Raw genomic sequence first — 23920 nt, 5'->3', positions numbered from 1 at the left:
AAGCGCAAATATGCGCAGCTTTTTATTGATATTCCCACAAGAACACATAATATATTAACAAATTAGACTTATTTCGAAGACATAAATTGATGTGATAATAATTAAAACTTTAGATGAAAAAAAAGGAAAAACAAAATTGTTTCTTCAAAACTACTCTCAACTTTTAAAAAATCACCAAAATTGTATTTAATTACACAGAATTATAATTTTACATCGTTAAAAAACCATGGTGGGGCTAAATCCATTTAAATAAAAAAATATAAAAATTAAAGCAGTACTACAAATTTGACTTGAACACTTGTTCGTTTTTTCGATTTAATCGCAGCTGATAAAATCAATTCTCACAATAGTTCAAACGAATAACGTGGTCAACTTGCAAACAGTATTATCAAAATTATCACGAGTTTGCATAGTTTGGATATTTAACTGTACCTATACAGTCCAGCTACTTTTTTTTTTATTTCCCCCAATTTTTTTTTTATGTCTGCCAAGAATTCATGCAGTTGGCCCCTGTGTTCAGCTCCTACAATTTGAAATAGAAATACAAACATATTTTTGCATTAGCATACAAATCTAATGGCATACTTTATTTGGAGTTTAAACCCATTTTTAATGGTGTTTTCGTAATTTAATTTTTTTCATGTTTCTTTAAAAATTAACTGGTAATAACACCTTGTAAACCACGGAATCGAGCGTCATTTTCATCAGCGTATAAAACAAAGAAGAAATATTATTTTCTTTTGGTGTTTGTTTAGTTTAATTAAGTTTATTAATAGGTAACAGAATAGGCTAATGTTAAATTTTTTAATGATGTGAAATTTTTTAAATGGCGTTGTAGTTCAGGATGATAGTAAAATCCTGTGCTCCCATCGGGCGACCAACTAACTACTACAGTTTTTACCGATTAGGCTGAAATATTAAAATTTAACGATTTTATGGTCTTTTTTTCAATGAATTTTGTTTTTGGAATGAAATAATTTTTTCAAACTAATGCCATTTCTCTAAAAATTAATTTTTAATTTTTACTTCACTAGAGAATAGTATTTTTAAGATCCACATAAAATTTCAGCCCAATCGGTTAAAAACTGTAGTAGTTAGTTGGTCGCCCGATGGGAGCACAGGATTTTACTATCATCCTGAACTACACCGCCATTTAAAAAATTTCACATCATTAAAAAATTTTACATTAGCCTATTCTGTTACCTATTAATAAACTTAATTAAACTAAACAAACACCAAAAGAAAATAATATTTCTTCTTTGTTTTATACGCCGATGAATATGACGCTCGATTTCATGGTTTACAAGGTGTTATTACCCCTTAATAATAAATTCTCTTGCAGATATTAAAACTGCAGGATGCGTCTAATTTTAAGTGGTTTGTTCTTACCAAGGCCCCAAAACATGCTGGCAGACGATTGTTTTCATCATCACAATGTTGACCTATTTTAACATTAATATAAATCAGTTGCCTCTCACTCAAAAAATGTACCCACTGCGAGCTCTTAAAATAATATACCCTGTAATCCTTTTTTCGCATTATTCTGCTGAATCCTTAACTTAACATTAAATATGTGGATAGATTTTTTTTTTTAATATTGCAACAATGGCTCTTATCAAATCATCCAGAGTGTACCTACCTTTCATTCCGATTCGACTTAAAAAATACTTTATCGTATATTTTGTTGGTATTAAATTTGATTTGATTTATGACACACTTAAAAAAAAAAAAGAAAAAACAAACCACCATTATTGTTTTAACATAAAAAATACAAAAAAAAAAAGAAATGTGATAAAACCTCTGTTTCTTGTCCTTGTACTTCATAAAATAAACACAAAAGGCGTTTTTATTTCTATTTTATTTCCTATTCCCCCAAAGCAATATATAAATATATGTAATACGTATGTACGGATATAAAGCAAAAAAAAAAAAAAACAAATTTTCTACATCTAATACTCTTTGGCTATAGGCGTTTGTTCGTCTCGTATTTTTAATGTTTTGGTTTTGTAAAATCCTTGTGTTCCTATAAAAAGTCATCCATCTCATTCAGGATTACAGATTAAAATAATGTGGCATTTATTCACTTCCTTTTGACAGTTCTAGAACACACAAATAAATTCTATTACCTTTTGTAATTCTTTTTTTTTTTTTCTGTTGGGAAGGGGTTTTAGGGATGAGAATGAAGTTTAAAAAATGTCTGGTGCAATTGATAGAAAAAAAATCCTTTTAAAAATTAGAACAAGAAAAAAATCTCTTTGCAAGGCCAAAGATACAACATAGTTTTTGGTAAAAGCTTTATAGATTTTGTGCTAATTGGTCATGTTTGATATGAATATTGATTCAGGTTTATGTCATTTTGTCTAGAAAGTGGGCCTGATAATTTTATGAGAACAATAGGCCTATTTCCATTCTTCTTAATTACGTCTTAAACTTCCTTAGAAATTTCTTAAATAACCTTAATTTGCTCGTAATTTAGCCTTAGCTAAAAGTCCTCAAAATAAAATTGAAGAATTTATACAACAATCGTTTACAATTTTATTTTATTTTCATCTGCATAAGCCGACCTATTGACCCTGATTATTTTATTTGTGTTTGGGGAATTATTTCGCTAAGACTCGCCCCCACCAAGAAATCATCCTAATAACTAACAAAGTGATTTTTAAACTGTGGCCAGCTAACAGCAGGTTGAAAAAACCACCTTCCACTTCCATAATCCTGTCTTAATAATTTCCTCATATTTGGATATAAAGCTCTGTACTGCTGTGGGAAATTATTGTAATTCAAAGAAAGAAGGTACAAAAAAAAAAAAAACGACACTAAAACAAACATAAACTCACGATGATGGTTGAATTTGCATTAAGGTTTGCGTGTTGGGAATTAACATTAAACCTCTGAAATAACAAAAACACACCGTTTTGGCAAAAACCTAGAGAGATGGTGAAAGATATAAAACAGCAAGGTGGATAAGTTTAAAAAAAAGGAAGGAAAGAGGAACAAAAAAACGTTCATTTAAAAGAAATATGTATTACATTTTTTGCAGACAAAATAGAAAGAGAAAAAGATGTCTTACCTGATGAAAATTACTTGTTAAGGGAGAATGGGAGGTTTTTTGAAATGATGCAAGTTGAAATTTCCACATGAGCTCCTTTATTTATTTAAAACAGGAAACCTTCTTTTTTTTTAATTCATTGCAATGTTCTATTTAAGTTATAGTCTTAAAAGATCTGAGAAAAAAAAAATATTTGTTATAATTTTTAATAAAGGTTGGGTTTTAAACGAATGGCATTTTAAATTTTTTTTTTTTTAAATAAATAAAAAATAAAAAAAAAAAAATAACTAAAAAATAGAATTTTGGCCAACTTACCCCATTTTCTCCTTTTTATTATTTGATGAATGTTGGGAAAATTTTGAAAATGATTGCCATTGTCATCATGAGACCAAACACAAAATTATATAATCAAGTCCAAGGAGTAATTTTACATAACATTAAGAAATTTAAAGCTGTTATTATGGCTTTCAATGTCATGATTTATAAACGAAATGCTGATCCTTGAGTAAAATACTTGAGACTCGCCACTCGAATTATAGCAAAAAAGAAAATTATTTGCATCTTGGTGACATTGAATAATTTTGATTTTTTATTTTAATATTTTATTGAATGATTTTGTTAAGTGGCTGTTCTCACGAACGTTTAAATATTTATTTTTTTTTTAAATTATATATTTTGAAATGAAATTCAATGAACTTACTTTTTTTTTTGATAAAATTATAAAATTAATCTGAAACAATAAATAATATGTAACAAAGTAAAATCTAAAATAATAGTATTAAGTAAATACTACAAGACCATTTCATTAATTTTGACAATAAAATGGCCTTAATTCTTTGTTAACACCTGAAATTGTCAAACTAGAAAAAAGTACGTATACGCCACAGTGACCAAGTTCCATACTAATACTAATTTTAAAATTGTTGGTACGACCGTCACGTCGTAATGGATTAATGATAGGTGTTTAATAATAATGAAAAAATAGGGTTGGCAGTTTTTTTAGGAAATATTGTCACTTGGCTAATTCTGTCATATCTTTATACTTTGATCAAATACAAATTTTTTTAAATGCTAAACGAAAGCCACCTACTACCATGTTATCATTCTTCTTATTTTTATAAATCTGTTTTATAAAAAAATTTAGTTTAACTTTTTCTTGCGGCCCATAAAAATTTACATCTCCCTGTTTTTACCCCTAATAACCATTGAGTTTGACATGCCTGTCCTACAAGAATATATCTTGTTAATTTGAAAAAAATAAATTTTTAGTGAACTGCAAAATTTTTAAAAGTGAAAAATGTTCTTATAATTTTTTTTTAACTTTTACCTCGAATATCTTTAGAATGGTTAGATTAATGAAAAAAGTTATCAAGACCTTTTTTGTGGAAAAATCTTTTTCTTACAAGAATATGTCCTGCGCGTTTGATGATTATAATTTTTTAATTTGTTACAAAATTTAGAACAAAAAACGAATTTTTAAAGATTTTCTTGATTTTTGGACCTCAAATATCTATTAAACGGTTAGATAAACGAAAAATGTGTTTAAGGCCTTTTTTGTAGAGCGTTCAATTTCCTACAAGAATATGTAAAGAAATTTGCTAAAAAGTCGATTTAAAAAAAATGATTTTTTTTTTTTTTGTAGAAGCTTGATGTAAAAATGGAAAATTGCGAAGCGGAGAACCTTCCCATTAATATTAAGAGCTCATATTTGGTGTGTATATTCTAGAGGTGTCTAGCAATCGATTTTTCGGAGTACCAAATCAAAAAGAAGAATTTAAATTTTTTTTTTTGACCCACCCTTATATATACCTATATCTATAAATTTTGCAACTCTATTGAAATAAAAAAAAAAAAAAAACACTTCTATCTTAAAGCTAGACAAAAATTCATAAAAACTAGCCTACTTATCAATTACACTAAAAGGCTAATCTATACACCAAATATAGCTGACAATTTCTTGTATCTCAAAAATGTTCGATGTCATCTCTAAAATAACAACAAAAGTACTCGGCAGCCTTATTTAAATGCAAAAAAAAACTTCAAACACTGTTTTTGAGGAAAATTTCCCCCCGTGAAAGACATTTATGGTCCATATCATTTTTGTTTTCTTCAAGGGCAATAGCATGTAATCGTCCGAAGAAATCACGTCTCCATTTTTAAAGCACTTTTTCAATACGCACTGTATCGCTTTTATGTATATTGTAATTTTTGAATAGGTAACAACATCTTGAAGGTACTACCACCAAGTCTTTATGGCTATACAGTTACAGCACTGTTTCATTAAATCAGTAGACTCCTTTATTCCATTTTGGCGTAGTTTGGCAAAGATAAAGCCAGTCAAACGAAAAGAGAGCAAAAATCATAAAAACCGTCATAACTCGAAAACGGGACGAAAACAAGAAAATTCCTTAACTTTTTCGACTTAAAATTACCGCAGGAATCCATGGTTTTCATTTGGAGCTTTGACTGTGGGACATCCTGTATATAAACGAGTCTTTAAAGAGTCCTTAAGTTAAAATATTAACTTATTCAATTTCATACAATCACTCATTCTCCCTGTAAATAGGTTACTTTCCATTGAGGTGACTATGTGTGTGTTATGCATAAATAATTTTTGATGCAAATCAAAACTAGAGCATGTCCTGGCATCCAGTTCAAGTTTAAATTCACTTACATCCCCCCAAAAGCCTCCAAGGTATATAATGCAAGTGAACTAACTCATTTTTGTGCTAACTAAATGCAAAAAGCCTTTTGCAATGTGAAACTTTATTAATATGCTTTTAGGGAACTCATTAAAAACTTACGTTTTTCCATCGCATGAGGGATAAATTTTATATATACTTACGCGTATGTATGTGTTGAGTAGAGGTACACGTCTAATGCAAACGCACGACGACGACCTACAAAATATGCGAGTATGTGCATACTATTAAGTACAAGTATAATGCACAAAGGTATTTTATGTTCATTTTGATATATTTTTTTCTACAAAGAGCACTTAGGTATATTTTTTGAAGTCCTCTTTAGCAAAAATTATGTTATAGGATTTTTATATTTCTTTGCCAACAAAATGGAAGCTAATATTACAATAGAACTTTATTAGCTCAAGAATTTCATATAAAGACTAGGTTTTTAGATTAAACTTCAAAATTTAATGCAAATAACTAACTTGAAATAGAATTTCAACAAAATGAAAAATTGTTGCAATAAAGTCCTTGAATCCTTTTTTTTTTTTGGAAAACATAATAATTAATTGAAATCTTTAGCACAGCAAATACCACAGCACACAACACTTAATAAATCACACACCATTAACCGTCAACCCAAAACTTAATCAATAACTAAGAACGACGAGCACACACCCACACCAACACCAACACACACATAAGCCACAAAGTAAGAGGACTGTCTCGAAAACCAATCACAATTTATCAATAGACTATAGACACATATCCTTGAAGCATTTATATACCAGAGAGACCAAGACCATTGAGAGTGAGAGTTAAAGTCTGAAATTGCAAGAACTTCAAATTGAATGCGACAGCATACAATACACGACACGACATTCAAGGATTCAAGAAAACAGAGTTTTGCCTTTGCCCAAACAAAAAAAAAAAAAGAGACCATCCCAAGGATATATCAAATCGAATCAATATAAATATAAACTTTTGGTATAGTCCTTTTTTATATATGTTCTTTTTGTCTCCTCGAATTGCTGCTATCTACTCCACAGAGTGAGAGAGTTTTTTTTTTTAAGGGGGTGGAAATTTAATCGAATTGTGCATACTTGAATGGATAAATTCCTTTATGTGAATTTTGACCTGACCCGGCTTAAAACACATTCGGGTGGGCAACCACACAAGTTGGAATATATTCCTACCTCTATTCCTTATAGCAACAACAAAATGAAAGAGGACAAAAAAAAAAAATGTCGAAATTTATTGCGCTTATGGATTGGAAATTCTCGTAGAATGATAAATCGACTCTGGCTAAGAAGTATAGTGGGTCACTTATTGGCACAAGGAGTATAGAAGAGGGACCTTGAAATAAATATACAGACAAGGATAAAGCTTTGCTATATAAGGAAAGACAGGATACAGATTTAAGATTGTGTGAACTGAAAAGGGAGTAGGTTGTTTTCGGTGTCGTTGTTTGGGTGTTGTGATTTATTTAATTTGTGACATTAATATCCGACAAACATTTCAAAGGACACGATCCGTGTACTGATACATATCGCGTAGGCAAATATTAGTATCCTTCGTCATTAGTCAATTTTTTTTTTTTTTTTCTTCGATCCGGAATAAAATAGGAGACTTTAAGGCAGGATAAATAATTAGTAGTGATAAGTGTATAGGAAACTTAGTGAATGGACTGCCAAAGAAGTGGACAGAGTCGATGTTATAATAGGAGAAGGAGTTATAAAATCAGTTATAATAGGGATATGAGTTTTTTTTTTAAGAACACAGAGAAAGATGATTGAAATAACCACTCCGATGATAATTTGGTGAAATTGATGTTAAATAATTAAATTATATCCAAAATCAATGAAATTACCAGAGAATTGTACTACATTTGACATCTTTGTACTACCATACTCTTCTTTTTTTACCAGTTCTACTGTTATTTTTAACGACAAGATTATTATATATAACAAGATTGTTATAAATGAATCGTTTATTTCAGAAACAGCATAAATCCATGAGCACAAACTTTTCAGGAGCAACAAAAAACTGTTTTTTATGTTAAAACTCCACAACACTTCAAATTTATAGTATGCCGAGTTATAATATAGCTAAAGACGCATTTAAAAACCTTAAAAATATAAACGTTTTTTCAAGTCTTAGGGGGTTTTTAAGCCTTTAAAGTCACTGGACTTATGTCGTTTCTGCTCAAAACGAAATTTTGTTGGTAAAACTTTTGTTTTCATCTAGCTATAGCTTTTGAACCCTGCTTCTGATTTTAATGAATAAAATAGCAGTAGATAGAGTAAATCGTTATCTCTTCATTGATGCATAATTTGTAAGCTTGTGTGTCATGATGGCTGCAAAAATAATTAAAAACTGCTAAAATGTCATATATTCAACATTTAAAAACGCTACCACCGCGAGAAATCTGGCTATAACTTTTGAACCCTGAGTTCAATTTTAATAATTTTAAAAGATATAGATAGAGTAATTCCTTACCTTTTTAAAGATGTATAACAAAAGGGTGTGCGTGACAAGATTGCTGCCAAAATAACTTAAAACTGGTAAAAAGTCATGTATTCAGCAGTCAAAAATGTTGTCACCGGGTGAATTATTTCCATATATTTTGAACCATTTTCTTTCAATTTTCGTATTTGGGGGGGTCTGACATAGTTGATTTTTTTTTCCATATGATGAATTACTAGGGGAAATACGTCCAAAATGACATACACGGCCAATATGACATACCAGCCTTAACTTGAAATGTGTACCACATGTAACCCTATCTCCTATCTCAGTAGGTGAAACCAATGAAATTTGAAATTCTGTCACAATAACAACTCAATTGACAGCCCCAAACCAAAAATATAAAGTAAAGTGCGTTTATAGGAGCTATTTTATTTTTAATGGGGTTGGACTAATTTTGTTATTTTGGGTGTTGAATGTAGCTTTTTTGAATATTTTAATGGGTATAACGACAGTTTACAATTTAAAGTTAAAAACTTATTAATATTTTTTATAAAATCAGGGTTTAAAACAGTGTTTTGTATAAAAATGTGTGAAAACTAATGTGTGAAAAACGACATACCTTCAACTTCATAGAAATTGTTATTGGTTTTTTAAATTTTTACTCTAAATATGTCAATAGTTCAGGCGATGCGGGGGCCATTGAAGCTGCTAATGAAAACAAAATGGGCGGGTTTGCAGCATCAAAAACATTCGGTGTCCCGCAGGCTACATTAAGCTGAAGCATACTGGACACCTACAAGTTTTTTATGTACTATACAAAGGATTAGGTGGATTTAAGTAAGCTTTCCTTTGAAAATCTATACTTTGTATTTTTTTTTTTCAAAGTTTTAATTTATTTAAATTTATTTATTTTTTTAATACAAAAAATACTACAAAATGTTCCTAATATTTTAAAGAATTAATAAAAAATGCAAAGATTGTGTTATACACCACGGATATTATATTATTGACGAAAAAGCTTATGGTATGTCATATTGGACGTACCCCTATCATAAATGAGAAATCTCCAAAAAAAATTTTTTTGGGAGAAATGGACTTATGCTGTTTCTGAAATAAACGATTCAAATAATATACGTTCTAAGCTTTCGGAAACGAGTGTCAAACATTGGCAAAATATCAAAAACTGTCAGAAAATATTCGAATTATTCAGTTTTGTTGATATTTGCTCTTAAAGAACTATTTTTGACAAAAATGATCTCTCATCTCTGTGGAACTAATTGATATAAAATTTTATCCGTTTTGTCGAAATCGTTATAAATTTTGCCATCAAGGGGTGATTATATATTCAAATTTGTGTATACATGGTTTTCAAATATTGATTGTTATGAAAACTACAGTTTTTTAATATCTTGAATTCAATCAAATAACTCGCTATCTGTCCAAAAAATAACTTTCGGCAAAACTTTTGAGCTAAAAATTACGTTGGACAAACAATGTTGTAGTGGATGAATTTTGTATAAAGGATTGATTAGTAATAGAAATACGTAATTTTAAAGATTAATATCAAATTTTAGTATGCCATTTCACAGTTTTTCTGCGAGTTTTGTGTTCCAAATTCAACTTATTCTAATCTTGTATAATAATTTTGGGGTACAGTTGCCCTGTGTATCTGAAAATTGTATTGTAAATTTTCGTACTAATTTTTTCTTATCAATGTAAAGACTTCTCAAATGTCTGCTATCTTGGAATAAATAAGTACTAAAGGCCTTCGATTTCATGATTCTTCATTAACCCTCTGTAGGCACACCTCTTTTTTGCGAATTTGGTTTATATACTTTTTCATGTCGCTAGAACTTTTTTCGGTCTCACTATTTTATAGAGAATCATAGGTATATGAAATTGATGTAGAATTTTCCAAGGAATTCGAATATTGTATTCTAATTCCAAATTCACCCTTATAAAGACACTTTTTTGTTGCCACTTTTTATTTTTGTCCTGCCAAATTCGCACCCGTGTGCTGACAGAGGGTTAGTAAAAGTTGTAATGATAATAATTTTTGGCAGTCAGTGAATGTTCAATCACACTGAACCAAAAAGGTACATAAAATTAATGAATTTGTACATTGAATTAATGTAAAAATTCATGGCAAATGAGCCAATGTACAAATTCATTAAATTTAAGAATCTTTTTATGAACAAATTCATAAGGGAATGAATCTTTCTTAAAAATTTAGAATAAGTTCTTAAATTTTAAGAATTCTGTTCATAAACGAATTAGGAATTTTTTGAACATGTTTAAGAAAAGTTTCTTTGATTTTAAGAAAAGTTTCTTACATTTTAAGAATATTTCTTAAACTTTATGATTTTTTTCATAAATTTCGTAAAAATTTAAATGAAATGTTGCTTAAATTTTATGAAAAAAATCATACAAACTATGAATTTTTCTTAAAGTTTTATGATTGTTTTCATAAAGTATAATACACTTTTCATTAAGATTTATGCATTTTATTTATATAAATGCATATAATACATTACTTCTTCAAGCCTTAATTTGTTCCTAAAAAAATGTAATTCCAAACAGCAACAGAAAATAACCCAAAATCTAAAACAAAAAATGAAAATTGTTTTTAAAAATAAAACAAATTATTAAGTTTAAACGTTATAAAAATGTTTTATTGCTCACTTTCACAATACATTTCACTATAAATTTAATTTTTACACTAATTTTTGTTTTTTAATGGATGCATCATCTGGAGAGATAGAAAAAAGTTTGTATTAGAAAAATGACTATGTACCTACTATTTGGTTTAAAAAATGAAATAGAAGTTAAAATTAACTTTACCTTATTGTAATCGGCAGCATTAGGCTCTGGAGCTGAAAAAAAAAACAATACAAAATTGAATAAGTTGGGGAAAGATCAAAATATAAAGAATTTAGGTACCTATGTACATCAAATAGAATAATTTGAGAAATGTTGAAGTTAAAAAAAAAATTTATATATTTAGAGAAATAAAACAAAATGCAACACTTACTAAATTATATGTTTTGCGAACATGATGTGTTTGCTTTATTTTGCAATGACAATTTCAAGTGTACAGGATTTGTTGAGAATCGTCTTTAATATGGTTTTTATTTTGTGTTGATTTTTCCCCTTTAGCCGGTTCAATAAAATATCTAAATTACGATTTTCAATTTTCAAATATGTACCTATAAAAAAAAAATTAAATATATTTAATAAAAGAAAGAAATATTTAACAGTTATTATGTTTTTATACTTATCTGAGTATATGGGAAAGAGGCAACGGGAACCAATAATATTTTACACTGTTAAAATGTCTTATATATACTCTTCAAAATATTGTTTTTTATTCACAAACTTTTATAACTTGTTTTGGCAACGAGCGTCCTATTTGAATATCAGATTTTAAACTAAATCCTCAGAGAAATCTTTCTGAGGCATAGATTCAGAATAACAGTTATTATTTTCTAGATTGAAAAAAAAATATTTAAACAGTCAAAACGTAAGAATTTTTTCATAAATTATGTGTATATTTTCATACAATTTAATGAATTAATTCATCAACTTTGGAAAAATATGAATTTCGAACTGAAAAAGTACGAAAACATTCTTAAATTTTAAGAATAAGTTCTTAATACTGAATGCAGCATAACGGTAAAATATTCGTTATTTTTCGATTAATGAAAAAATACATTCATTTTAAGAAAAAATTCATTTATTTAAAGAAAAAATACTTAAAAACAAAAAATTTATGAACTTTTTACAAATGTAATTTTGAAAATAGATTTTTTCAATTTTAGAAAGGAAAAAAATTAATTTTAAAAATATTTTAACTCAAAATACAACTGAATGGAAAATAATAGTGAATTTCGTTCATAAAAGTATGTCCAGGTTCTAAGTTTCAGCAAAGTATTCTTTCAAATTGGAGCTAGAAGTTTATGAATTTATTCATAAACCTTCGTACCTATTTGTTCTTAAAAAAAATTCATACAAATATTTTCCATAGGAAAATTTTTATGAAAACTGATTCTTAAATTTTATGAATTGTTCTTGAAAAAATAAAATTTTTTTAAGAATTCGTGCTTAAATTTAATGAATATTTCTTAAAAATTTATTAATTTCGGTTTATGAACGAGATTCATAGTTTTTAAGAATAATAATATTTTCAGTGCAGAGCCTTAAGTCCACATCCCATGAGCCCAAGAATTTGCAATAGCAAAAAGTTCATTTCTTATTCAGTTTTACTCACGAAGACACTGTAGCGTATTTGAAACTTTTTAATAAACAAATCTGAGGAGGGGCAATAGACCCCTATTCTATGTTAAAATGGATAATGATAAATATATTTTTAAAAATTGAAAAACTACTTGTATTTTATAAATATTTTGTATGGTTTTTATTTATTTTGTATGGAAGCAATTAAGTGTGAACTAGAAAATATAGTTACAGATTTAAAACTTTTGAAATACCTTTATTAAAGACGTAACGTTATGAGAAATTTTTTGAGTTTCTCAGCTTTTTTACTGTAGGTACTATATATCAAGTTATGCATTCGTACAAAAAAAAAAGTTGAGATAACATTTTTCCATGACATTACGATGATAGACAATGCCAAAAAAGTGGGTCCCGGAAGTCCGTCTGTCCGTCTGTCTGTCAGTCTGTCAGTCTGTCAGTCTGTCAGTCTGTCAGTCTGTCAGTCTGTCAGTCTGTCAGTCTGTCAGTCTGTCAGTCTGTCAGTCTGTCAGTCTGTCAGTCTGTCAGTCTGTCAGTCTGTCAGTCTGTCAGTCTGTCAGTCTGTCAGTCTGTCAGTCTGTCAGTCTGTCAGTCTGTCAGTCTGTCAGTCTGTCAGTCTGTCAGTCTGTCAGTCTGTCAGTCTGTCAGTCTGTCAGTCTGTCAGTCTGTCAGTCTGTCAGTCTGTCAGTCTGTCAGTCTGTCAGTCTGTCAGTCTGTCAGTCTGTCAGTCTGTCAGTCTGTCAGTCTGTCAGTCTGTCAGTCTGTCAGTCTGTCAGTCTGTCAGTCTGTCAGTCTGTCAGTCTGTCAGTCTGTCAGTCTGTCAGTCTGTCAGTCTGTCAGTCTGTCAGTCTGTCAGTCTGTCAGTCTGTCAGTCTGTCAGTCTGTCAGTCTGTCAGTCTGTCAGTCTGTCAGTCTGTCAGTCTGTCAGTCTGTCAGTCTGTCAGTCTGTCAGTCTGTCAGTCTGTCAGTCTGTCAGTCTGTCAGTCTGTCAGTCTGTCAGTCTGTCAGTCTGTCAGTCTGTCAGTCTGTCAGTCTGTCAGTCTGTCAGTCTGTCAGTCTGTCAGTCAGTCTGTCAGTCTGTCAGTCTGTCAGTCTGTCAGTCTGTCAGTCTGTCAGTCTGTCAGTCTGTCAGTCTGTCAGTCTGTCAGTCTGTCAGTCTGTCAGTCTGTCAGTCTGTCAGTCTGTCAGTCTGTCAGTCTGTCAGTCTGTCAGTCTGTCAGTCTGTCAGTCTGTCAGTCTGTCAGTCTGTCAGTCTGTCAGTCTGTCAGTCTGTCAGTCTGTCAGTCTGTCAGTCTGTCAGTCTGTCAGTCTGTCAGTCTGTCAGTCTGTCAGTCTGTCAGTCTGTCAGTCTGTCAGTCTGTCAGTCTGTCAGTCTGTCAGTCTGTCAGTCTGTCAGTCTGTCAGTCTGTCAGTCTGTCAGTCTGTCAGTCTGTCAGTCTGTCAGTCTGTCAGTCTGTCAGTCTGTCAGTCTGTCAGTCTGTCAGTCTGTCAGTCTGTCAGTCTGTCAGTCTGTCAGTCTGTCAGTCTGTCAGTCTGTCAGTCTGTCAGTCTGTCAGTCTGTCAGTCTGTCAGTCTGTCAGTCTGTCAGTCTGTCAGTCTGTCAGTCTGTCAGTCTGTCAGTCTGTCAGTCTGTCAGTCTGTCAGTCTGTCAGTCTGTCAGTCTGTCAGTCTGTCAGTCTGTCAGTCTGTCAGTCTGTCAGTCTGTCAGTCTGTCAGTCTGTCAGTCTGTCAGTCTGTCAGTCTGTCAGTCTGTCAGTCTGTCAGTCTGTCAGTCTGTCAGTCTGTCAGTCTGTCAGTCTGTCAGTCTGTCAGTCTGTCAGTCTGTCAGTCTGTCAGTCTGTCAGTCTGTCAGTCTGTCAGTCTGTCAGTCTGTCAGTCTGTCAGTCGGTCAGTCTGTCAGTCTGTCAGTCTGTCAGTCTGTCAGTCTGTCAGTCTGTCAGTCTGTCAGTCTGTCAGTCTGTCAGTCTGTCAGTCTGTCAGTCTGTCAGTCTGTCAGTCTGTCAGTCTGTCAGTCTGTCAGTCTGTCAGTCTGTCAGTCTGTCAGTCTGTCAGTCTGTCAGTCTGTCAGTCTGTCAGTCTGTCAGTCTGTCAGTCTGTCAGTCTGTCAGTCTGTCAGTCTGTCAGTCTGTCAGTCTGTCAGTCTGTCAGTCTGTCAGTCTGTCAGTCTGTCAGTCTGTCAGTCTGTCAGTCTGTCAGTCTGTCAGTCTGTCAGTCTGTCAGTCTGTCAGTCTGTCAGTCTGTCAGTCTGTCAGTCTGTCAGTCTGTCAGTCTGTCAGTCTGTCAGTCTGTCAGTCTGTCAGTCTGTCAGTCTGTCAGTCTGTCAGTCTGTCAGTCTGTCAGTCTGTCAGTCTGTCAGTCTGTCAGTCTGTCAGTCTGTCAGTCTGTCAGTCTGTCAGTCTGTCAGTCTGTCAGTCTGTCAGTCTGTCAGTCTGTCAGTCTGTCAGTCTGTCAGTCTGTCAGTCTGTCAGTCTGTCAGTCTGTCAGTCTGTCAGTCTGTCAGTCTGTCAGTCTGTCAGTCTGTCAGTCTGTCAGTCTGTCAGTCTGTCAGTCTGTCAGTCTGTCAGTCTGTCAGTCTGTCAGTCTGTCAGTCTGTCAGTCTGTCAGTCTGTCAGTCTGTCAGTCTGTCAGTCTGTCAGTCTGTCAGTCTGTCAGTCTGTCAGTCTGTCAGTCTGTCAGTCTGTCAGTCTGTCAGTCTGTCAGTCTGTCAGTCTGTCAGTCTGTCAGTCTGTCAGTCTGTCAGTCTGTCAGTCTGTCAGTCTGTCAGTCTGTCAGTCTGTCAGTCTGTCAGTCTGTCAGTCTGTCAGTCTGTCAGTCTGTCAGTCTGTCAGTCTGTCAGTCTGTCAGTCTGTCAGTCTGTCAGTCTGTCAGTCTGTCAGTCTGTCAGTCTGTCAGTCTGTCAGTCTGTCAGTCTGTCAGTCTGTCAGTCTGTCAGTCTGTCAGTCTGTCAGTCTGTCAGTCTGTCAGTCTGTCAGTCTGTCAGTCTGTCAGTCTGTCAGTCTGTCAGTCTGTCAGTCTGTCAGTCTGTCAGTCTGTCAGTCTGTCAGTCTGTCAGTCTGTCAGTCTGTCTGTCTGTCTGTCTGTATAAGGAACTAGAGCCTAAACGGATGGACCGATTGACTCCAAACTTGCTATGTAGCAGTTTTTGGAGGCTCTCCAGAGGGGTTTTTGGAATTAATTTTTTTGGACCAAAAATAACGGTACCTGTCATACAAAAATTTCGGAAAAGTTTAATTTCACAAAAACGGCTCCAACGATTTTGTTAAAAAAATTCAAGTGTTAGTTTTTTACCAAGGTCTATCTTTCGAAGAAAAAATTTTTTTTTGAAAATCATTATTAACGGTACCTGCCATAGGACCGCTTTTTTCAAATCGAATTTTCTGCAAAACTACTTATTGTATTTCAACGAAATTTTTATACAAAAGCATTTATATAATTTAAACATAAGCCAAAAATAAAATTTTGAAAAAAATAATTTTTGGATTTTTAAAAAAATTTTGAAAATTTTTTTTTTGAAAAATCAATTTTTTGAAAACGGGACATTGAATTTTTTTGAAATTTTGTTTTTAGATGTTGATTAGTGATTTCTACAAAATGACATACCAATTTTATTTTTAAACTTTTTTTTCAAAAAATTATTTATAAAAAATTAGTTTTTTAAAAAACGGCTCTAACGATTTTGAAAATTTTTTTTCTAAAAATGCACCTTTATATATCGAATAAAACTGCATACTTGTTTTGTGGGGCGATTTGATTTCAGATATTGTTTTATTTTTTTGAAAAATTAATTTTATTTTTTTTTGTTTTTTATATACCAACATTTCCCAAGTTTCTATATAAAAAGTCTTAAAAATTCAATCAACTTGAACTCTAAGAGCAAGTTTGTGCGACCCAGTCGTGCATTTTATTTTTTAATTAAAGTGGTTTTTGTTTGATTTTAAGTTTTTTTTTCTCTCAGTGTACCGATGGCAGTAGTACTTTTCTTTAGAAAAAATAATGGTAAACTGGTACATTTAATGATATTAGTAAGCAGAATAAGAAAAAACTGTCATTCAAAATGGAGGATCTAAAGTGGCCTGCAGAATAAGCCTTTAACTAGAATTTCCGTTTTGAAAACAGTGTTTAAGTTAGAAATTTGGCTTGATCGATATCAACAAGGTATTTGAAAAAAAAAAATCCAAAAGGTGCCGTAAATACACTTGTATGCTTTTTTTTTTGTTAGAAATAATTTTGACAAATCAATGCGAAATTTGCAGATAGTACCTACATAAAACAGGAACACCTCGTTCAGTTATTAAGATCATGTTAAACAAGCCCCAAGCAAGCTATTATTTAAATTAAATGGCATTATTTCAATATAAGTCCCATTAACACTAGCTTACAGTAAAATAATTCTAAATTACGCCAGGTACAAAATGATACACATTCCTATACTCTCTTCAAAAAAAAAAAACAATCTAACACACCAAATATCTTCCACAGGGGAACCATAAAAATGTAAATTCAACTTCAAACCTCATTGAGCAAAGCCCCTTTCAGGTAATTCCGTTTATAGAACACACATTTTCCAACACTATTAAGCCTCTGTCTCAACAACCAATTTCGGGTAAAACATAACCCGAGTCCCAAGTCATTTGTTCGCATGTCCTTTCGCAATTAACCACCAGAAGCTAAGAGGTACAAAGCAGATAGGCTATACAAGTTCAAACTATGTTTCATTTTGCGTGGGTGTGGACGATGTGTATACACGAATATTTGGAGACTGTGACACCACTGATCTGATTGCGATACCATCGGCAACAAAACACTAAGTTGCCCAAAGTAAACCTATAATTAGGCTTAGACAACATCATCCTTACTCTCTCTCTCATAAACTGCCACAACAACAATAATTATTATCCTAGCTGAAGAACAAGATAATGGTGGGAAATGATGGCAATGGCACGTCTTAATGTTCTCCTTCAAATACAATTTTCATGCAAAAAGACCTTGAGGCAATCCAACACAAAATGTTGAATGACTTATCCAGATTCCAGATTATACTGATGCCGCGCCGTATGTTTGCTCCCTTTCTGAGGCACACGTAAAATTAATTGTTGATAGGATATGGAGTCAACGATATACAATAATAGTGACTGTCGATGGGAAGATGTGGAGGTGAAGATGAATAGGGAGAAGGGGTAGTGCCAAATGTGATGTTTTTCGAAGATTCATCGATGATAAGATGAAGTTAGGAAGTCTGTTTGAAAGACGATAAATCTTTATTTTGCTATAAATCGATGGTATCGATGGTGAAAATGGAATTGACTCTAATATTTGAGCTTCGATTTATATTTGGCAAAGCTAAGTTAGTTGTTTTTGAATCGAAAACATATTACATATTATAGATGCTTTTCAAAAATTCTTAATTTTTTTCAATATACCCCCAAAATCTGGATGAATAGAAAAAATTAGTTTTTTTGAAATTTAAACCATTGCAAAAAGTTTAGCTTCTTCAATCATTTTCCATCTTAGTAATAACCTATTTAAGACAGAAAGCATTCAGAAATTTCCAACAAACATAATGGTTTTGGTATAGAAATCTTGGAATTCATAAGTTGTTGAACTCCAAAAATACGGTTTTATTTGTGAAATACTATCTTTTCATAATCGTTGCGGTTTTGAAATTTAGAAAATAAAAATAAATAATTTATTCAAATTTAAATTACCTATAGTCAAAGGCGATAAAGTAATCAAACTTTCATAGAAACAAACAAAATTTTATAATCAAGATTTAGAATGATAGTCAAAGGTTATTTTGACTAAAATATTAAAATAATCAATTCTTAAAAAACAGCAATAGTTCTTATATTTAATTATAAAAAAAAAAATATTTTTAAACGGTTTTGAGGTCCAAGCAAAGTATATTTTAATTTGTTGTATAAAATTAATATTTTTTTGGTTGTTATCAAAACCATGAACAAAATTAGTTTTCAAAATTAAAATCTAAATACGATTCAAACTACTTTTGTAAAAGTCGTTTACGAGAATATAAGAAGAAGAGAAAAAAATTAAATAAAACTTTTAGAGACCCCACACTAGGGTGGGTCAAAAAAATTGAAATTCTTTTTTTTTAATTGGTACTCCAAAAAATCGATTGCTAGACCCCTCTAGAATATACACACCAAATATGAGCTCTTTATATTAATGGGAAGGTCCTCCGCTTTGCAATTTTCCATTTTTACATCAAGCTTCTACTAAAAAAAAATAATTTTTTTATTAATTGACTTTTTAGCAAATTTCTTTTCATATTCTTGTAGGAAATTGAACGCTCTACAAAAAAGGCCTTATACACTTTTTTCGTTTATCTAACCGTTGAATAGATATTTGAGGTCCAAAAATCGAGAAAATCTTTAAAAATTCGTTTTTTGTTCTTAATTTTGTAACAAATTGAAAAATTATAATGATTAAACGCGCAAGACATATTCTTGTTGGAAATTGATTGCTCCACAAAAAAAGTCTTAATAACTTTTTTCATTAATCTAACCATTCTAAAGATATTCGAGGTCAAAGTTAAAAAAAAATATAAAAACATTTTATATTTTTAAAAAATTTCTAATTCACTGAAACTTCATTATTTTCAAATTAGCAAGATATATTCTTGTAGGGGCTTAAACGTTCTACAAAAAATTCCTTGGAATGAAATTGATTGCTTTAAACCGTTTAGAAGATATTCGTATCCAAACCAATGCTCACTGATTTCAATAGTTTTCTTATGACCCGTATGCATTGCGATTTGGATACGAATATCTTCTAAACGGTTAAAGCAATCAATTTCATTCCAAGGAATTTTTTGTAGAACGTTTAAGCCCCTACAAGAATATATCTTGCTATGTACCATAGCTCAGCTCATTTGAGCTGAACTGAAAGTGAGCTGAGCTGAAGGTTGAGCTGAGCTGTTGGGTGAGCTAAGGTAAAGTGAGCTGAGCTGAGCTGTGATGGGTGAAAGGATACATTGATTTTTATTTGGAAAGTATAATGAAATATGAAGATATTTTAAACTTTTATATAACACCATAGCTTAAGATGTTTGGTTCTAGTTATTAATGGAATTATTTTAACACATAGATATTTTTATAAATAAGACAGATAATTTTTCGTGATCTTTTCTCTTGGTGTTTTTGATAGTAAATATATTTCTATTTTTTTTAGTAAAATATTTAATTTTTTATCATAAAAAAAATTCCGGTATAATCCGGTTTTCGACTTTTTTCAAAATTCCGAGAAAATCGCGTTTGAAAGTTGGGGCAAATTTTTTTTTTTCGAAAAATCCCCGAACCTTTGAACGCTCCTGGAAGCTAAGCCGCTTGAGAGCAATTTTTGGGAGTGATGCCAAATGATAGCTTGTGTCATGGGCCTACGCTTTGCACATTGTCAGATTTTTAAAATATCGCCTTCCATGTTAAACCGCCACATCATGCCTATTTTTTCAGAATCGTGCCTATTTTTTTTTTTACTTTTAAGTTCTTTCGGTTTGAGAACGCGTGAACCTACAGGGATGGGAGTTGTACCCAAATGTAGGTTAGAGTCCCCGCTACCTTTTGGCATTAAAAGTATTATTTTCACTTTCTTCAAAATTCCGCGATATAGGCGTTGGAAGTTGGGGGCGCGAAAAAACTTCTGGGAGCTGAACGCTTTGATCTAGAGACAGGGGAGTGGTGCCATATGAAAGCTTATATTCTCAGCTACCCGATAGTGGTATAATCCGGTTTTTCGATTTTTTTCAAAATTCCGAGAAAATCGCGTTTGAAAGTTGGGGTAAAATTTTTTTTCGAAAAATCCCCGAATCTTTGAACGCTCCTGGAAGCTAAACCGCTTGAGAGCAATTTTTGGGAGTGATGCCAAATGATAGCTTATGTCATGGGCCTACGCTTTGCACATTGTCAGATTTTTAAAAAATCGCCTTCCATGTTAAACCGCCACATCATGCCTATTTTTTCAGAATCGTGCCTATTTTTTTTTTTTACTTTTAAGTTCTCCCGGTTTGAGAACGCGTGGACCTACGGGCATGAGAGTTGTACTAAAATGTAGGTTAGAGTCCCCGCTACCTTTTGGCATCAACAATTTTTTTTTTCATTTTCTTCAAAATTCCGAGACATAGGCGTTGGAAGTTGGGGCGCTCACTTTCAGCTCAGCTCAAATGAGCTAAGATATGGTACCTAGAGAGCTGAGCTAAAATGTGAGCTTTTTGCAACCCTGGCAACTTGCCACATTAAAATTACAACATGCAACTTGCCACATGCAACTTGCCACATGTAACTTGCCACATGCAGCTTGCCACATGCAACTTTCCACATGTAACTTGCAACATGCAACTTGCCACACGCAACTTGCCACATGTAACTTGCCACATGCAGCTTGCCACATGCAACTTGCCACACGCAACTTGCCACATACAACTTGCCACATGCAACTTGCCACATGCAACTTGAAACAAACAACTTGCCACATGTAACTTGCCACATGCAACTTGCCACACGCAACTTGCCACATGCAGCTTGCCACATGCAGCTTGCCAAATGCAACTTGTTGTGTGTTTTATGTTTGCCGTACTGCGGCGTACTGCATTTTTAAATACTAAAGTACTGCCTACTCTAAAGGTGAAACGACAGCCCTGCTACCCAGGGTGATCGCGTCATAATCCCTTTGACATTCTTGTGAAAAAGTAAATTTTGATACCCACCCTCCCATAAGAAGTATAACTTCAAAAATTGTTACACTCATGAAACTTGGCAAAAAGTTTGCTTTTGGGATAAGAACCAAGTACAAAAAAAGTCTATAGAAAAAAGTTGGGTGGAAGGGTGTTTTTTCGCGGACAAGAGGGAGGGGGTGAAGGTCAAAAATATACTGAAAAAAATTGTTTGTCGAATATCATCATATGACACCGGTTTTCAAAGTATTTTTTGATGCTGAATCTAATGACATAAAAATAAAGTCAATACGATTGCTCTAAAAGAAGTTATAGCCGATTGAAAACAAGAGTGCTTGTTTTTTTTACTTCAACAGGTAAAATATAACCGAAACCCATGGGAAAAACATGCTACACTGATGAAATTCGGGACGAGGGTTTAAGATAAAGCAGGGACAAAGGATTCACAAAGTTCTTAAAATTATTTTTGGTGAAAAGGTGTTTTTCTTTTAGAAATGATGAAATTCGGAATTAGTACCACAAAAACTAGGAAAAAATTGCTACCCCAATGAAATTTGGTAAAAATATTTCATTTATAACAGAAAACAAGAACCCGAACAGTCTATACAAATATTTTAAGCTAAAGGGTGTTTTTTTTTTTGGGAAATAGGGAAAAATCCGCGATAAGTCCGTTAAAATCAATGGTATAAATGTTACCCTTACGAAATTCATTAAATATGTTCTCTTTCCAATGGCAACTACGAATAATGTAGGTCCATACATTTTTTTATGTGAAAGGGTGTTTTTTTTAGAAGTAAAGAAAATATGGGTAAAATTAGTGTTACCGTATTGAAATTTAGCAATTATGTTACTTTTAAGATAAAAAACAAGAATTTAAAGTTTTTATAAAAATATCATGATTATTAAGGCGTTTTTTTGAGTGAAAACAAAAATGATGGGTCACCCTAATGAAATTTGGTAGAAACATTGATTTTGGGATAGAAAGCAAGAATAAAGAGTTTTCATAAAAAAAATTTTGGTGAAAGGGTGTTTTTTCGAAGAGACAGTAAAATCTGTTATCTGTCCCAAAAAGCCAATGATTCGCGTAAAACGTGTACGAACTTATTAATAAATGTTTGTTTAAGTTTCGTATGTTTCCATACTTGCAGTTTGGCTGCTATTTTATACCGTCAATTTCATTATAATTTTTGAACAACAACAACAAATGTTTAATTTGTCATCAAAACCATAAATAAAATGAATCATTGGCTTGGCACCCTTTCACCAAAATTTTTTTTAATAAAAACTCTTTATTCTTGCTTTCTATCCCAAAAATTTTTACAACTAATCAAGAATTTATTACAGTTTTAGTTTGTCTCAAAACTTTTTTTTCTGCGGACAATCGTTTCTTCACAATTTTGCATCAAACACAATTTTCTTCGTTTCTTAAGTATTTTCTTACACTTTCATATAATTTAAGTCAAAAAAAAACACGTTGATGAGTAGTAATTTTTTGTGCTTTTTATTAAAGCCCAGTTTATTTTAATAAAAACGATAAGTTTTATTTCATAAAAAAGGCTACTGAAAGTAATTAAAAAAAATAAACAAACTGAGCGAATTAAAAAAAAAAAAAATAATTTTTAAATACAAAATTAATTTAAATGAATTAAAACTTTTTCTGAGCTTTATCTATTTGTTCTTTTCTAAACCACAATACCTAGCTCAGAAAAAGTTTTTAGTGTAATAAATTCTTGATTGGTTGAAAAAAAAATCTTTCAAATCAAACGTAGTTTGGCAAAGATAAGGCCAGTTAAAGGACAAGAGAGCAAAAATCATAAAAACCGTGGTAACTCGAAAACGGGACGAAAACGAGAAAATTACCTCCTAAGTTTTTCGACTTAAAATGACCTCAGGAATCCATGGTTTTTGTTTGGGGCGGTGACTGTGGGACACCCTGTATATGTATGTATTTCCTTATTATTTCAAAGAAGTCTAAACTTAATTTGATTTGAACAAAAGTTTTAATTTTCTAGCATTTTGTCGTTCTTTCAAATACAAAATTTGATAAACTTACAAACCATTTATCATTTTGTGTAGCATTCAAGCTTCAAATTCCAATAAATCAAAACATTTTTAAAATATCGATTTTTTAATGTTTCTAGTTTTAAATTTGTTATGTCAAATCTGATTAGTAGCAAAGATATCATGAAACTTTAGTAAAAAAAAAATACGACCATTTAAGTAGGTATCGTATTTTGACTCTCTGTTTGTTTTTGAATTTTTGCAAGCAGAATTTGAATATTTTAAATTTGAAAATGTATCTTTTTAAAAAGAAAAACTTTTGGTGTTTGAAACTAAATGCTTTGAGAGTTGGACTTAAATTTCTGATGCGGCCCAAATGAATTGAATTATTCTTTTATTTCTTCGTTATTTATTCATTAATTCAAGATATACCTCGAATATATGTTTGGAAAAACACAGACCAAAATTTTGAAAAATCATATCTCAAAATTTATCAGTGAACATTTTTTTATAATTTTCAACTCTTCTATATAAAAAGTAATCCGGTACCTACTTGATGTTCAAAAACCCTTGGAGTTATAAACGCTACCTGCCATGACCGTTTTCTTATTGATTTCTGATTTGCATCTAAGCAACTAAACCAAATTTCAACGAAAATTTTTGTAAACAAATTTAAAACTAAGAAAAATTTTCAAAATCATTTTTGGATACTGTATTCTTTTGTCACGTTTAATACTGTCTCAAGATCTATTTCTGTACCTTTATAAAGACCACAAATTA

At 31.7% G+C, this 23920-nt stretch overlaps 1 long non-coding RNA gene across 1 annotated transcript; it reads right to left on the bottom strand.

Annotated features, from left to right (window-relative positions):
- Window positions 1–1555: 1555 nt before the first annotated feature.
- Window positions 1556–3143, bottom strand: LOC129915553 (uncharacterized). Its single transcript, XR_008772320.1, has 3 exons — window positions 3071–3143; window positions 2838–2926; window positions 1556–2760 (listed from the first exon to the last, which is right to left on the bottom strand). It is a non-coding gene; the product is annotated as an uncharacterized LOC129915553 (long non-coding RNA).
- Window positions 3144–23920: the final 20777 nt, after the last annotated feature.

This window comes from Episyrphus balteatus, chromosome 3 (assembly GCF_945859705.1).
Source record: "Episyrphus balteatus chromosome 3, idEpiBalt1.1, whole genome shotgun sequence".
Lineage (NCBI taxonomy): Eukaryota > Metazoa > Arthropoda > Insecta > Diptera > Syrphidae > Episyrphus > Episyrphus balteatus.
This window is presented reverse-complemented; position numbering and strand designations above follow the sequence as displayed.